The sequence below is a fragment of the Prunus dulcis genome, chromosome 1 (assembly GCF_902201215.1).
Source record: "Prunus dulcis chromosome 1, ALMONDv2, whole genome shotgun sequence".
NCBI classification, from domain to species: Eukaryota; Viridiplantae; Streptophyta; class Magnoliopsida; order Rosales; family Rosaceae; genus Prunus; species Prunus dulcis.
The window spans coordinates 31798640-31815875 of NC_047650.1; the positions used below are offsets into that span (position 1 = coordinate 31798640).

At 35.2% G+C, this 17236-nt stretch overlaps 1 long non-coding RNA gene and 2 pseudogenes across 2 annotated transcripts; 2 read left to right on the top strand and 1 right to left on the bottom strand.

Moving 5' to 3' along the window:
- Window positions 1–608: 608 nt before the first annotated feature.
- LOC117615746 lies at window positions 609–2512 on the top strand (annotated as a pseudogene).
- A 7462-nt stretch (window positions 2513–9974) lies between these two features.
- LOC117618151 lies at window positions 9975–11628 on the top strand (annotated as a pseudogene).
- Window positions 11629–12219: 591 nt separating this feature from the next.
- Window positions 12220–14535, bottom strand: LOC117624525. 2 transcript variants are annotated; one of them, XR_004585336.1, is made up of 6 exons: window positions 14188–14535; window positions 14049–14104; window positions 13421–13481; window positions 12696–12793; window positions 12570–12617; window positions 12220–12415 (listed from the first exon to the last, which is right to left on the bottom strand). It is a non-coding gene; the product is annotated as an uncharacterized LOC117624525 (long non-coding RNA). The 2 variants fall into 2 exon arrangements; XR_004585334.1 differs by lacking the exon at window positions 13421–13481.
- Between the last annotated feature and the right edge of the window lie 2701 nt (window positions 14536–17236).

A 17236-nucleotide genomic window follows, 5' to 3' on the forward strand; every position in this document is an offset into this window, starting at 1 on the left:
TGGAGTCTACATAGACTTGACTAGTTGGGTGTTAGGCAATTATGAATTGAAAATATTTGTCATCAGTAAATGCTTGGAAATTAATGCCATGTTTGGTATGTTTCACTATGCCTTATTGGACTGGACTGTGTTGTATACTTGAAATCCATATTTGGTAACGGAGGGAATTAACTTAAATGGGATTATATAGTCCATCAGTGTAAAAAAGCTCCGGACTCACTTGTCTAATATAGCAATGCTGAAATGTGGTTCGCAAATTGGAGAGAACGCTATTTTGAGCATGCAGTCCAACCCTTGGCTTGAATTACAATTTTTTTTTTTTAATGAAATAGGAAGGAAAAAAAACACGATAACAAAAAGAAAAGAGAGAGAGAGAGAGAGAAAAAAAGCTAGGAAAAAAAAAAGAAGAGAAATTAATAAAATAATTATTTTTTAGTCCGACACAGAATCAAACATAGGTCTTCACTATTTTTACAATCCAAATACTTAATCCGACGTAACACCAAACGTAACTCAGTATTTAATCCAGCTTAGGCCAAACGAACCCTAAGCCCGATAACCCCAATTGACATCGTCCCTGTCTCCAATTAGCCTGTATAAGGCCAAGAGTATGCTTACATTACAGCAGCAACTCAATAATCTAGAGGTAATCTTGTTAATTATTCATGGAAACTCCCATTATTTCTAGCTCCTCCTTCCTTAGGTTTTTCATGGGTTTCTTCTCTGTATTTCTATGCCTAATTCTCTGCTCTTTCGAGAACTGATTTGCTTCGGCAGCAAGAGATACAAAACCCCACCTTCTGCCACATACCACTCACACAGTTGAAGTAAACTCTCTTCTACCAGCAACCACCTGCAGCCCCTCCACCAAAGGATTCATCCCATATTTTATATATATATATAACTTAATTTCAATGCATTTATGTATCTCTAACACACACTCTCTCTCTCTCTCTCTCTATGCATACATGTTTCGATGATGTCATAACAATAACAAGGCATCATCGGTATTGAAAGTGGTGCACAAACATGGGCCATGCTCCAAATTCCACAAATCATCAAAAACTTCACCACAACTAGTGATGAAAAATACCATGCTCAAATCCTCAAGCAAGACCAAGCCCGAGTCAACTCCATCCACTCCCGCCTCAACCATAACAACAACAGCAGAATCAAAGACCCACTCACCCAATCCGCTGCTACCACCCTCCCCGCCAAGTCCGGTATTGTTATCGGCTCACCGAACTACATTGTCACGGTCGGCCTCGGTACACCCGCCAAGCAACTCTCCCTTGTCTTCGACAAGGGCAGCGACCTCACCTGGACCCAATGCAAGGCATGTTCTGCTACTCAGTCTTGTTACAATCAGACTGAGCCCATTTTTCCAAGACCTGGCTCTGATACCATACTAAAATATGAAAATTATGAGAGAATATTTGTTTGTGAAAATTTTCTGTATATTCTTCTCATTATAGGAGGTCATATTTATAATACAACGAAACCTGAATGAGCAAGTAAATAATAAATTCATAAATCTATTTACAGTAGGAAATCAAGAATTAAAATAAATCAATTACAATTATAATAGGAATTCTGTGTAAGGAAAGTAAGTCAATATCCACAAGTCACGCCAACAAATATCTCATGTACCACTGCCGCGTGTACTTAGCTCTCATCCTCCGGCATCGAACACGGCTGCTCCTCCTCCACCTTCGCCTGCCTCTACGCCGCCGAGTACGGAGACATGTCCTTCACTATCGGGGTCTTTGGCAGCGAAAAGCTTACATTGACCCCCACGGACGTTTTTGAAGGTTTCATCTTCAGCTGCGGCCTAGATAACGAAGGCCTTTTCAAAGGATCCGCCGGTTTGCTCGGTCTCGGCCGGAGCAGCACCTCCCTCGTCGAACAAACCGCCAATAAATACAACCGGTTCTTCTCCTACTGCCTCCCGTCTACTTCCAGCTCCACCGGTCACCTCACCTTCGGAGACGGAGGCTCCGCTAACGGCGTTAAGTTCACGAAGCTCATCACGTCATCCCGAAGCGAGTCGTTTTACGGCCTCGGACTCTCCGGCATCAAAGTCGGTGGGAGCCAGCTGTCGATTGCGCCCTCAGTCTTTTCGTCTTCTGGAACGATCATCGACTCGGGGACGGTGATCACGCGGTTGCCAGCGACAGCATACGCGGCGTTGCGGGGCGCGTTTCGGGAGGCGATGAAGAACTACACGCTGACTAAGTCGTTTTTGTTGCTGGACACGTGTTATGATTTCAGCGGCTTGAGCACGGTGATGTATCCGAAGATAGCGTTTATGTTTGGGGATGGACTTACGGTGGACTCGGACGCGACTGGGATATTGCTTCTGATAAGTCCTTCGCAGGTTTGCTTGGCGTTTGCCGGAAATGAGGATGATAGTGACTTTGGGATTATTGGGAATGTTCAACAGAAGAGGTTGGAGGTTGTGTATGACGTCGCTGGATGAAAAGTCGGATTTGCCCCTGAAGGTTGCCCTTGAGTAAGGGAAATACCCATGTAATTCTTATTTTCTAGATACTGGCCCTTGGCACATGCACGAGCTTGTGTAAATTGGTTTTCTTTTAAATATATATTATTTTTAGAATTAAGAAAAAGTAATATAAATAGTTATGTTCTATAAAAGTAGAATTTATTATCTGATTTTATTTTAATATGAAAAAAAATATGAATTTATCATATTATCCTTATTTAATTAATAATTTCAATTTTTAATGTTTGTATTAATTAAGGACATTTTCTGGTATTTTAAATAATTCACCATTCTTTGCATTGCTTTATATATATATAGATAATTTAACTATTTCTAAATATTTAAGATAAACCCAAATTCGAAATATGCTGTCATTTAGGATAATATTTGTCCTAGTATTATCAATTAAATTACAATATGTGCCATTAACCTTCGTTTGTTTGCAACTGTACATTGATTCTTTTCCTAATAAACACTGTATATTCTCTTGGATGCATGATCCCTTCCTTGCCGTAAACTTGTATTGATTTCATAAAAAGTAATAATAAAAATAATTGATGTACTGATTGGAATTTGTTTTTATTATATATAAATGGCACGTATATTATTTTTACAATGTGCCTACAATGGTGCTCATTTTTAAATAAAAATAATTTACCTGTATGACATGTACTTATATTGTACCTTATTATCATTTATTGATAATAGGTACATTATGTATTTTAAAAAGAGGTACGTTATCTTATATTGATAATGTCAATTTACCTATTATCTCTTATTGATAATAATTTACCTATTATCTTTTACTAGCCTCTTTGCGTGTGCTTTTGCGCTTGCGAGAGGATTTTTTTTAAAAAAATTTATTTTAGAATTAAAAAAGATAATTGGTAGTTGTGTTTCATAAAAATAGGATCTATTATTTGAATTTTCTTTTAATTTTATTTTTTTAATATGAAAAGTGTGAATTTATCATAATATCCTCATTTAATTAATAATTTCAATTCTTAATGTTTGCATTAACCTACCAATGGCATTTTTTGGCATTTTGAATGTTTTAACATTCTCTGCCTTTTGCGTTATATATATAGATGATAATAGGTAAATGTTGTAAATGCATGGGTTGGTGGATGACCACCATACCTCTTGGTATTCTACCGTTGGATTTTATGTAACCTATGCACTAAGTATTTGTAATTAGTGCTTGTAACCTATAGGTATATTGTAAATGATGGTATTCAATATCCTATCTTGTAAGCCTATAAATAGGTGGTTCTACCAAAGATTAAGAGAAGAATAAACATGATGAAACTTTATCTTTAGCATATCACTTCTCTCTACATTTTCCCTCTAGTTTTATAACACGTTATCAGCACGACATTGCTCTTGGTATGTTTTCTTTCTTTGAATTTTCTTTCTTCTTATATGAGCTAGAGTCATCACATGGTATAGAGTTTCTTTGTACTCACCATCAGACTTCATCATGCTCGTTTAAGAAAAAAAAAAATTCTTATTCTTATTACACATGAATATAATGCCATGTTTTTTTTATTTGTTTATTTAATTTTAAGTATGATCTTAATTATTATGATGAGTTTGTATTATACAAAAGATTAGGGCCCGAAGTTCCTCGATCCTCATCATATAACTAGATTAGGACCTAGAGTTCTTTTGATTGAATCAAGAACCTGAAGTTCTTTGATTCCAAATAATTGAGGGCGTGAAGTTTCCGCGAATTTAAAGAGCACATAAGGACATGAAACTCCTCGATTTTGTATTAATCAAAATCAGAATTCCATGAGGCCTACATATGTCAAAAACCCAAACCAGAAGTTTCGAGTGCATATACATGGATTTGAGTATGAAGTTCAAAGCACAACTATTAATTCAATTTATTTATATCTACGTATTCGAACTTGAAGTTTCAAATATATATTGATATGAACCTGAAGTTCATAGTTTTTGTGGATCTTAATACTATATATGAACTTGAAGTTCATTACTTATTTGTGCCTATATGAACCTGAATTGGTTGGAAACCCAATTCTTAAACCTGTAGTTTTATCTACATATTGAATACACATTAATATTGGATTATCTTGGAATTTAATAGTCTTTAATTTATTTAATTTATTCCTCATTTATACCACTTTACTCTTTTTATTTTATTTATGTTGGTTTATTAGTTAATTTTATTTTACGATGATAATGTTTTGTATTACAGCCCCAATATTGACAGTCAGAGGTGTCTATTGGAGAAACTTCCTACTTTCTTTTGTGGGTAGGAAATTTATGATGTCATGAACCAAAAGTTCATGAGGCCCCAATATTACACAACTATTAAAGTAGTTGAAGTTTATGATGTCATGAACCAAAAGTTCATGAGGCCCCAATATTACACAACTATTAAAGTAGTTGAAGATTATAATATCATGAACCAGAAGTTCATTGACCGGATAACTTTTATGTTGTGGTATGATTATCTTGGCAATCCATATTCCACAATGACACATAAGAGTTTTATAAATTTGTAAGGACATTGTTTAAAGACTCAAAATATTGTCTTGTCCAACAAATATCATTACAAAGAATGCTCATCATTTAAAGACTCAAAATATTGTCTTGTCCAACAAATATCATTACAAAGAATCCTCACAAATAAAAGTTGTCATGAGATCATCAAAGTCAAAAATTGACTTTGAGCCCTCTTTCCTGAAATAATTCAAGGGGATATTTGTGAGCTTATATAACATTTAATTATGGATCACTTCACCAGTTTTATTAATTGTGCCTACTAAAATGGTCACATATTTGTCTCTTGTCAAGACGTTTACGAGCACAACTCCCACATTATCCAATCCAGTCAATTTGACTTGATAATGATGATGAGTTTATTTTCCTAAATTTTGAGACAATTTTCCCGCCATTAGGGGGAGAAATGGCAGTTCCTGAAGAACGTCGTGAAATAGTGTTGAATCAATCCGCTTTTGTCTCATCAAGATAATGCATATAAAAGTTGTACATATGCTAACATGGATTGATATTCTCATATCACAATCCATTAACATGGTGACTATATATATAATGCATGCCTGAAGCATGACAGAAATATAGGTTCTAAAGACTTAACTCCTCATAAGTGGAGATTATTTGAAAAATTCAAGCCCTATAAAAAATAACGCTCTATAGGAGGTTATGATCCACATATTCTAAATAATTCATTGTAAAAGAGATGTTTGTCTAACAAATGACAACATAAGCCCCTGAATAGGCATTGGTACCCCAAAGCAATGAGATGCTTATAAATTATGCATGCGCATGCACATGAGAATTGTGGGATCACAAATTGATGATACATTTGGTTTATTAGTAGCTACTACAATCATCAAGGGCTATGATTATATTAAATCACGTTTCATGAATGTCGACAAGTTAAGTGATTGGCCAAAAATGGAAATAGGCAATTCCATTTATCACTAAATATGAAGTGTGGGATATTGAACCTATAGCTCAAACACCGAATTACAAATTCTAAGTATGAAGGTTATGAATTGGTGCTTATGAAGTGAAATAAGATCACTAATATGACATAAGGTTTCCTGGGAGAGACATGGTTTTAGTCTCCCATCTCATCATAGATGCATCCATATTTCTATAAGTGCAGTTGTTACTTTAACGTGAAACTTATAGCATATGTTAAATGCATATTTATTAAGACTATATGGTACATGGAAATCCTCAAAGCTCATGAAATATTTGAGATATATCGGATGAAGCAACCTCTTGAAGGATATAAAGTACCAAAATATTCTTAATTAAGAGTTATCACTAAAAGTTTGAGTATTTTGAATTCAAATTTGATATTATTGTAACATATTCTAACTATTAAATTTGTTGTTGATGCTCCTAAATATTTCAATCATTTGAAAAGTGAAAAACATGTCGAATAGTGTGATAGACGATCATGTATGAAGACAATGTTACTTGTATTGCTCAAATCAGAGAAGGGGAGATATTAATCAGGGGGAGATATCAATCAGGGGGAGCATCCCAATTCTACTACATGTAGGACATATGCGCGTTGTACTCTTTTTCCCTTCGACTAGGTTTTTTGTCCCACTGGGTTTTTCCTAGCAAGGTTTTAACGAGGCAACATAAGCGCATCCAACACCATATCAATGATCCAGAAGAAAGTTTCACTCTTTTTCCCTTCACTTCGGTTTTGTCCCATTGGGTTTTCCAAGCAAGGTTTTTAATGAGGGAACTATGTCATTGTATGGTGGACATCCAAGGGGGAGTGTTGTAAATGCATGGGTTGGTGGATGACCACCATACCTCTTAGTATTCTACCGTTGGATTTTATGTAACCTATGCACTAAGTATTTGTAATTAGTGCTTGTAACCTATAGGTATATTGTAAATGATGGTATTCAATATCCTATCTTGTAAGCCTATAAATAGGTGGTTCTACCAAAGATTAAGATAAGAATAAAGATGATGAAACTTTATCTTTAGCATATCACTTCAATATAATAAATCATAATTTAAGTTAGATTAGGTAACTTGCTTAATTGGATCTTAGTCATAAGATTTTATTTGAAAAAATTGGATATTTTAAATAGAAAAATAAAGAGAAGAACTACAGGTGATTAAAAATAAATTTTATGGGTCTAAGCTTAATTTACTATTCTTTTTTTAATATAAAATTTACTATTCTTTTTTTAATATAACATTTGTGTTTTAAAAAGCAAAAGGAAGACAATATGGTTTTTATTTTTGTATTCAAGTGATATTATAAACTGAACCTAGAACTTTAGATATGAAATAAATATTCTTAACAACTCGAAAAACAGCAGTTTGAAGAAAGAACCAATTAGTGAACATTCCAAAGTTTGGTGTACGGATATAGTTAAACTGATTGTTTGATCAGTTTAACTATGGACTCTGTTGACTCATTGACTTTGGGACCCATGAGTAGTCGTGGGTCGTGAGTCTTGAGTCGTGACTAGGAAGGAACAGAAACGCATGCATGCAGTACCTTCCTTCCAGACTCCGAGTCCACTTGGTATTAATTACACTATTGACATATTGTATGTATAATGTATGTATGTGTATTGACAGAGAACCTTTTTACCTTCATTTTCATTTTTTGTCTTTTCCTTGAAAGATAATTAACATAAAAGAACGGGTGAACAAAGTCGATCGACCAAAAAATGACAACAAAAAAATTTGAACGGGTTAGGGCGGGGTTTGAGAACGATGGTATGGAGCAAATGCTAGAAAATTAAATCCTCCAAATAGTTTATATAAGGCCAATAGTATGCGTAAACTTAAATCTACAGCTAGCTAGGCTTGTTAACGATATTCATTTCTAGCTCCTCCTCTTTCCTCAGGTTTTTTCATGGGTTTCTTCTCTGTGTTTCTGTTCCTAATTCTCTGCTCTTTCGAAAAGGCCATTATTGCTCTGGCAGCAACAAGTCCAGAACCCCACCTTCCGCCACACACTACTCACACAGTAGAAGTAAACTCTCTTCTACCAGCAACCACCTGCACCCCCTCCACCAAAGGTTAATTCATTTCAAACCCCATTTTAATTACGCTGTTAATTCTCTCTCTCTCTCTCTCTCTCTCTCTCTCTCTCTTCTATATATATATATATATATATATATATATATTCAATATTCATATATTGTCTGGCTATATACGCTGTTAATTCCAATGGCGCATGGGAGTAGAGACTGTGTAATTCCCTCTAATATTCATATGCATAGAAAAACGTACACATATTTTTTTTTAAGTTTAGCATATTAAACTTGTACTATGACTCAAATCTAGAACCTTCCATAAAAAAAGTTATTATTCTAAATCACTATACTAGTTGATCATTTTTTTTAATTTTTAAAAACACACATAAAGAGCCCCATGCTTGGCCAAAAAAAAACCTCAACCAAATTTACTTTTTTTTTTTAAAAAAAAAAAGTAAATTGAGCTTAGACCAATAAAATTCATTTTAAATTACCTACAACCCTTTTTCTTTAGTTTTCTATTTAAAATACCCAATTTTTTCAAATAATACCGGATGATTAGAATCCAACTAAGCAAGTTACCTAAAATAACTTAAAATCTGATTTATTGTATTTTTCGGATTCCAAAACTACCCATATTTATAAGTTAATGTGTTATAGGGAGTGTAACTAATGACACCCGTTGAATTTGGAAAGATCTCCAAATAGTTATAATGGATGTAGGAACTAATTCAAAAACTTATTTGAAATTAAATATTAAATTTCACATTAAAGTATTATTAATCTATTTTACAACTAGTAATCTATTTTTGAATTAATGGTGTTTTCCTTCTATGAATTAAAACTAGTAATCTATTTAAAGTATTAGGAATTTAAATTCAATATTAAATTTAGGAATTAATGTTGTTTTCTTTTTATGAATTATACGACCGGTATTCTTTTTATTATAGTTTTATGAATAATAGTGTACATTCTAATTATGTTGAAAAATAATTTGATAATCTATTTATTGTTTTGTGTTTAAAATATTATTTTAATGAACCTATTTTTCTCCAAATATTGTACCTATTTTTTTCTTTATTATTGTTTTATGAAAATATATTTGATCATATGTTTATTGTTTGTTTTATGAAAATATTTTTTTTACATGAGCCTATTTTTTCTCTCAAAATAATGTATCTATTTTTTCCTCTAATAATGTACCTAGTAAAACAATTTACCTAGTATGATGAACCTATTTTTTATGCTAATTTTGTATCTATTTTTTTCTCTAAATACTGTACCTTTTTTTTTTTCTCTAATAATGTATACCTGGTAAAACAAATTTTCTAGTATAATGAACTTATTTTTTTCTTCTAAATAATGTGTATAAATTTCAATTATACAACGTACCTATTTTCTATAAATTATTGTGTACCTATTTTTAATTTATGAAAAATGTACAAAAATTTCAATTACAAAGTAACTGACCTATTTTTGTCAAATTGTTTTGGTAAATAATATACCTATATTGTTATAGGTATATATTTATATTTATATTTTTCATATATATGTGCATTATTGGATATATAATTTACATATTATTATTTTTATTTGCAATTTTAAGGGGCCATATGCTAGAAGGAATGGCAACCGAAAGAAATGGAGTGATTGATATGCTATTAATAGGGAGTTTTAATTACAATGGCAGTTAATGAAATGCTTAGAATAAATAAATAAAATATGAAGTCTGATGGCAATGATGTAAAAACACATGAATTAATACTACTACCTCTTATATCCTACTGGTCATTTAAGTTTGAAATTGCATTTTACACATAAATTTATAGAATGATGAGTATATGCTTGGGAAAATAGAATTTGTAGGGGCATATATAGTAACAAAGAAAAACAACAAAATAACATAGCCCCGTGCCCCATTACCTTTGTGTCTCTCTCACCCACATGGCATGCATGGTCTTGTTACCCGTAAACTAGTGGCAGGCATGCACAGATGGATATAATTGTGAATATATGCATAAAGAGTCACATGTATACATACACTCATCCCTTTCAATGACCAGGTCATACCAATAACAAGGCATCAATATTGGAAGTGGTACACAAGCATGGGCCATGCTCTATATTCCACAAATCATCCAAAACTTCAACCACAAAAACTGATGACAAATACCACGCTCAAATCCTCAAGCAAGACGAAGCCCGAGTCAACTCAATCCACTCCCGCCTCAACTACAGAATCCACGACCCATTCACCCAATCCGCCGCCTCCACCACCCTGCCAGCCAAGTCCGGTCTCCCTCTGGGTTCAGCAAACTACTTTGTCACCGTCGGTCTCGGCACGCCAGCCAAGCAACTCTCCCTCGAATTCGACACCGGCAGCGACCTCACCTGGACCCAATGCCGCCCATGTCTTCGATCTTGTTACACACAGAGCGAGCCCATCTTCGACCCTTCTCTCTCTTCCTCATACAAAAACTTATCCTGTTCATCCGCCACGTGTACTCAACTCTCATCCGCCGGCATCCCACACCGTTGCTCCTCCGCCTCTTCCTCCTGCCTTTACGGCATCCGGTACGGTGACGGGTCCTTCTCCATCGGGGATTTCGCCAAAGAAAAGCTTACATTGACCTCCACGGACGTTTTTGAAGGTTTCCTCTTCGGCTGTGGCCAAGACAACGAAGGCCTTTTCTACGGCACTGCCGGTTTGGTCGGTCTCGGCAGAAACAACATCTCCCTCGTCGAACAAACCGCCATGAAATACAACCGCTTCTTCTCCTACTGCCTTCCGTCAACTTCCAGCTCCACCGGTCATCTCACCTTCGGCAACGGAGGAGGCTCCGCTAACGGCGTCAAGTTCACCAAGCTCACCACGTTATCCGAAAGAGAGTCGTCGCCTCGGCCTCGCCGGCATCAAAGTCGGTGGGAGCCAGCTGTCGATTGCGCCCTCAGTCTTTTCGTCTTCTGGAACTATCATCGACTCGGGGACGGTGATCACGCGGTTGCCGGCGAAGGCATACGCGGCGTTGCGGGGCGCGTTTCGGGAGGCGATGAAGAACTACACGCTGACTAAGTCGTTTTCGCTGCTGGACACGTGTTACAATTTCAGTGGCTACGAGACGGTGTCGTATCCGAAGATAGCGTTTATGTTTGGGGATGGACTTACGGTGGACTCGGACGCAACTGGGATATTCTACGTGGTAAGTAGTTCGCAGGTTTGCTTGGCGTTTGCGGGAAACAAGGATGATAGTGACATTGGGATTATTGGGAATGTTCAACAGAAGAGGTTGGAGGTGGTGTATGACGTGGCTGGTCAAAAAGTCGGATTTGCCCCTGCAAGTTGCCCCTGAGTAATGAACATCGTCCATGGGGCATAATTGTAACACAATCTGCTAGCTATAGAATAAAGCATTGTGTGACATATTTTTCTGTAATGGGATTGTATTGGGAAGTATCCAATTCTAACCCTTCCCCCCTACTTGTATAAAATAGTCTGATGACCAACCAAGCGATAGTATTTTATATAATAATAAAATAATTCCAACTCAAATGTACTGGGAGGAAAATTCCAACTCAAATACAAAAATGGATTCATTGGCCTAATCAATTCTCCTCACTCACGTATGTTGTCGGTATTTTGAAGTAATGTCACGTGTTGATGTGTTGTTTCTCTTTTAAAATAGCAAAAGTAGAACAGTAATCTTCATCTCCTAATTTGGGCTTGTTTTGCTTTTGGACTGGACCAGGCCAACTCTAGCACAAAATGTCTTAAGAAGGACCCAAAAGAAAATAAAAAAAGAAAAGGTCAATGAATTGGGAAGGCTTTGGCTTGGGCTTTGGGTGGTTCAACTTCAAATTTTGACCAGTGCCTAGGGTTCAGTGTATTGGTTTCAGCGAAAGGCTCATTATTCTGCAGTAGGGGTGTTTTTCGGCCGGAACGGATCGGAAACCACTGTTCCGAATTCCGTTCCGAAGCTTTTCGGAATTACCTTTTACTTCCGAGTCCGATTCTGAAATTTCGGAATGTACTAACTCTATTCCGATGCAGAATTTTCGGCATTATCGGAATTTTCGGAAGTTAATATTTTCGGAATTTTCGGATAATAGTTTCGGCATTTTCGGATAATAATTTTGGAAATCAAATTTTGAAATTTTCTTGTGAATCATGATTAAGCCAACCAAACAGGGAAAAAATTTCCAGAAGAATTCCAATGTTTACATTCAAATGACATAATGTTCAAATTTAAAATAGTCCACAATAAAAATAGAAAATGAAAACTACAAGTACAACATTTAACATAGATCCATAACATACAAAATCAACTCATCACTGGAAATAAGCTAACATCATTTTTCGCAACACCATTGCTGAAGTCACGAACATGCCAACCTGCAATTCCAAGGTTACAGCTAATTACTCACTCGTTTTGAGGGGGTATTCAGAATATGCATTCAAGTGGGGTATTCAGAATGCAGTAACAGTGCACAAAGTGAAAATCGTGATTGATATATAAATCATACTCTTACTAGATAAAAGATACTACCTGTTGAGTTGTGCCTTGATTATGTCAACGAGATCTTGCGGGGTCACACTGCAGAAATATGTCTGTGTTAAACAACATATGCAGAGAGTGCACTGAGTGCTTAATGCCGCACTGAATATAACTCACCTTCCAAAAATTAGCTTTCCTTTTCCACCTTTGCGCTTCACCTTGAAACCTCCAACAGTTTCAAAAATAATAGCAAGTTGCTGCGCCTCTTCTTTTACCTGCACCAAGATGAAATAATCAAAGAAGACATAATTAATAGGACAAATTCAGACAATATAGAATCTACTGCCTAGAGAGATTAAATGCAATTATTAGCATTTGGGTGCAGCTGCCCTATGCGGCAGCACACTCACAAAGGATTCAGAAGCAGATTTGTGTGTCACATTTTGAATGTTGAACTTGTTACTAAACATATGGTGCAACCAAAAAGAAATTTTCACCCGGAGATTAAGATGAAATCATGGCAATTCATCAAGCCAAATCAAACATCCTACTTCATTAACAAAAATGGGTACATGAAGAGAAAAGTGGAAGGAACATAAGAGTGCTAGTTCTACTCAGAAAATGCCTATCCTTAAACCTTTGACTGTACATGAGTGATACAAGCTATATCTGCTACAGGATAGGAAAAATGTCTATGGAATGGAAGGAATGGAAGTCAGCAACAAAGAAATTAGCTGCGAGTCATGACCTAAAATCAAGAATATCAAAGCATATAGATCTCTTGGTGTAATTATTAACTAGAAGTATCATACATTCATGTGTGATGGGAAGTTCTATGATGTTAGTTAAAAAGGGGTAATGTTACAGTAATAGTATTTATTTGAACAAAAATCAACACTCACCTCTCTAAATTAAAAAGTACACCATCTCCAATTCCTTGAAATAATTTGTCAATAAAAGAAGCTGCAAAACAAAATATATACAATGTTCCATCATCAAACATGATAAAAGAAAGAAAACTATACTAAATGTATAGAATGTGAATGTTCCATCATCAAGCTCAACTAAATTTAGTTAGCCTTGATAAATAGAATGCTCTATCAGCAAGAACAATCACACATTATTAGAGCCACGACACTATTCCAGAACAATCAAACAAGAGCACATTATACTAGATAAGAACTGCACAGTACCAATACCCCAATATCATTCCAGAGGTAACAAATTTTATTCTAGATATTTCCTAACACTCTGTATATAAACACTACTGTACTGATCACACACTTCATTCAATGGGAGAATCAATTCTTACATTGAGAGATTTTATTCTTCTATTTTGTCTTTGTCATTAAAAAGTTTCAAGCCTTTCAATAAAAATAAACAACAAAAATATGAATTAATAAGGGCACATGAAGAGAAAAGTGGCAGGAAACGTACTGGTGATTTTCTTTAAAGAAATAGAAAACATAAAAAATATGAAGAAAAAAAAATCTACATATTTATACAAAACTAAATTAAAGAACTCCATACCTTCATATTTAGTTCCATTCATTGACGTGATAGATTTTCCATCTCTTGGCTTACAACTGCAACAAGCATAAAATCAACACTATAATTTTAAAAAAGCAATTTAAGAGCTGTAAATAATTTAAAGACAGATGTTACATACTAATTTCAATTTCCTCAAGCTCTTCAAGTTGTTCTTCAACACTCTCACACTCTCGATATTTGGTGTTAAGGAACTTCGAAATGGGTCAAGAACTCTTCCAGCTGTACTAAAAGCAGATTCTGAAGCAACAGATGTCACTGGAATTGATAAAACATCTCGTGCCATTATCGCAAGTGCATGGTAGGTTGCATACTTCCCTTTCCACCAAACCAATACATCAAAGTTTGGAGATTCATCCTCAATTCCATCACTCAAGTATTTGTCCAGATCATTATTAGCATCTGCATGCTCCTTTCTTTTCAATTTACTCCTAAACATCTCCTTCTTGGATCGATTCCCACCTTGATTAGCCACTACACTCTCTGAATTTGCAGATTGATCATCTAAAGATGTAGCTTCCAACTTATAATGAAGATAAAGACGTGACATCATACTTTTGAATCTTTCAACCCAATCCTCAACTTTTTTATCTTTTTCATCCTCACTTAGAAGAATATCACTATCCAAGTAACTTCTATACCAAAACGTCACATAATCCAATTTATATCTAGGGTCTAGCACAATAGAAGCAATCAAAATTGGATTCAAAGCATCAATGTTACAATATTTTTCAAATTTTTCATTCATTTTCTTAGCCATGGAACTAAGAAAAACATCATTGCTGCCCATTTGTTGCAAGAGCATATCCTTGGTTTGTGTCACCTCATCAAAGTAAGTGTTAGAGGTGATGTAATGAGAACCAGATATACGCTTTGTTAGAAGATAAAAATCTTCCAAAAACGTATGCAAACTTCGCAATTTTCTCCAATCATCTTCATTTATGGGACCCCCCTCATGACAGCCACTTCCACCTTTTTTTTTCTTCAAACCCAGCTCACTTCCATCTTCTTTATTTTTTTTCAGTTCACATTCACTTCTATAGAATGGATCATGCTCCAAAAGCCTATCAAATACTTTCTCAAACTCCATTGCTGCATTTATCATCAAATATGTTGAATTCCATCTTGTTTTAACATCTAAACACACAACCTTCTTGCAAGTTACACTCTCCTCCAAAGCACATTTTTTAAACATTTGCAAACGTGATGAACTACTCCTCACATACTTAACACTTCGACGAAGACGCTTGATGGTTGTCTTCACCTCTTCAATTCCATCCCTCACAACCAAATTGATGACATGTGCAAAACACCTTACATGAAAGAACTGTCCACCTAATAACATCATATTTCTCTTGTTAAATCTTTTCTTTAAATCCATCACACATGTATCATTATTCTTCGCATTATCAAGGGTGATTGTCATAACCTTTTCTATTCCCCACTCTAAGAGACAATTTTCTATAGCCTTTGCAATAACCTCTCCTTTGTGTGGATGTGGAAGAACTCGAAAATTTATGATTTTCTTTCTAAGGACCCAATCTTTGTCCACAAAGTGAGCTGTCAAGGCCATATACCCAAGATTTTGAACCGAAGTCCACAAATCTGTTGTGATGCATATTCGTGCAGAAATCTCTTTAAAATAATCTTTTAACTTGCTTTTTTCCTCATGATATATTTGTAAACAATCCTTTGTGATTGTGGTTCTGGAAACCACATGAAATTTGGGTTGTATAACTTCACAAAACATCCTAAAGCCTTCCTTTTCTACAAAGCTAAATGGGAGTTCACAAAGGATAATCATTTTTGCAAGAAAACTCCTACATAGCTCTTGGTCAAACTTCCAGTTGCAAGTTTGACCTCCCATTACAGAAATTAGTGTCTGTGCATTATCTTGTTCATCACGAGGAAACTTTTTACAAGTCCTAGTATGAGACCATAGCTTATTAGTGCCAATCCTAGAAGGTGCAGTAATTCTAGCTTCACAAAACACACAAATTGCAATTCCTTTGTATTTTCCAGTTTCCTCTTCCAAAACTTTCTTAAAAAAATTCCATACCTCAAATTTTCCATGGTTTCCAGCTAAACCAGACTTCTTAGTAATTTTTTGCTTCTTTGGATTGCCACGAATGGTAGCTTGCTCAGGAACCTGATCAGGAACTTGATTGGGAACCTGAGGGCTATGATCCACGTCCTGTGCCATTCTTAGATCTGCAATAAACATATAAAATAATCAAGCAATCTATTAGGTGTATAAGAAAAAGACATATGATAACAAAAAGTTTCCACCTAAAGGAAAAGGCAAGTGGTTCCAGTGGCTATAAGAATATGTATTGTTCATCTTTAATACCACAAATTATGCAATAAAATCTGATAATGGCACACAAGCACAAAAGAATGATACACAAAATTAGAAGATCAAACCCTGTAAGACTTAAAATAAATTATTCAAAACCCTCTGCTAACGCCCTTAAAACGAAAAAAAAAAAAACTTGAACTGGCAAAGCCAACACACTCTCTGAGGGCATGGAATGTCTAATTTTTTGGTCAGAATCTCAATAGTTCACTCTACCAACTGAATCCTCATCTATATTTTGATATGAACTTAAACCAATAAGGAATATCTCTTATCTTATAACCCTGAACAAGGAGCTGCTCTCGTTGTGAGATCAGCAACAAAAGAGAAGAATTGGATGCCCCAATGAAAACACTTTCTTATTTTTTTTCAATATTCCTTTCTAATTGGGTAGACAAGTTAACAAATTCAATTGCCCAATAATACATAAACAAGATCAAGATAAAATAAAAAAGAAAACTTACTGAATAGTGAATAATGATAGAGATTTTGGTGTAGACTTGCAGTGGTATTGCAAAAGGAAGGAGGTTAATAGTGAGATTGATGAAAACGTTTGAAGTTCCATCCTGTTTTCTTCTCTAGTGAAGAGAGAGAAGCGTCGTTTGGTTTTCCAAGAGATGGAGTGAAATCTCTTTGCTGCTTGCTGGGGTAGAAGATGAGGGGACTCTGATTTGGATCTAAAGTAAAAGGGTCTCCGCAATGACAAAATACTTTCCTCCAGCATGTTTTCTAAAAGGGTTTTATTCACTTATAAAGTTTGTGTTATTCATGTAACACCTTTGTTGAGGCCCAAAACATCTTAAGAGGGGCCCAA